A 690-nucleotide genomic window follows, 5' to 3' on the forward strand; every position below is an offset into this window, starting at 1 on the left:
GGGGCGGTACAAACGATCCGGTGGCTGTACAGACGCCAGATGGCTTGTAAGTTAGCAGCAATTGCCTGCGGTTAAAAGCGGTACCAAGAGCACGGCTGCCGAAGCAGCTGTGAACTTGTTTTAACCACTTCTGTGGCCGCCGTCTATAGACGTATTGCGGCCCGGAAGTGGTTAATACTCACCTGATCCCTGGAACCATCGACAAGCGCACACTCCCGTCTCTCACGCTGTCAGAATATGCATACAGAGCGTGCTGGTTACTATTTAACAGCTTCTGAGAAGATACGCTATTAGCATAGCAAAGAAGTCAGCTGCGCATTTTACATAGCTCCCGCTACGCTAATAGCGTATCTTATCAGAAGCTGCACACAGCACGCCGGTTTAAATAGTAACCGGCACGCTCTGTATGAATATTCTAACAGCAAGCAGTAGATATAGGCAAGAAGTGTAAAAAAAAACAACGCTTGAAATCATTTTAAACTTACCTCGTTATCGCTGCTCGCTCCCGCGCCGAGAATCAGGAACTGCTCGTACGGCCGCAAAGGATCTTGGGGCGGGCGCATGCGCAGTTCCGATTCTCGGCCGGGAGACGAGCAGAGACGCAAGGTAAGTCTATGGACGCGTGCACCCGCATGCAGACACCGCTGGATCGGAGGGACAGAGCAGTCAGCGCTGGATCGGAGTGACGTC

Source organism: Nanorana parkeri, unplaced genomic scaffold (assembly GCF_000935625.1).
Source record: "Nanorana parkeri isolate BGI_ZX_2015 unplaced genomic scaffold, ASM93562v1 scaffold289, whole genome shotgun sequence".
In the NCBI taxonomy this organism is placed as follows: Eukaryota; Metazoa; Chordata; class Amphibia; order Anura; family Dicroglossidae; genus Nanorana; species Nanorana parkeri.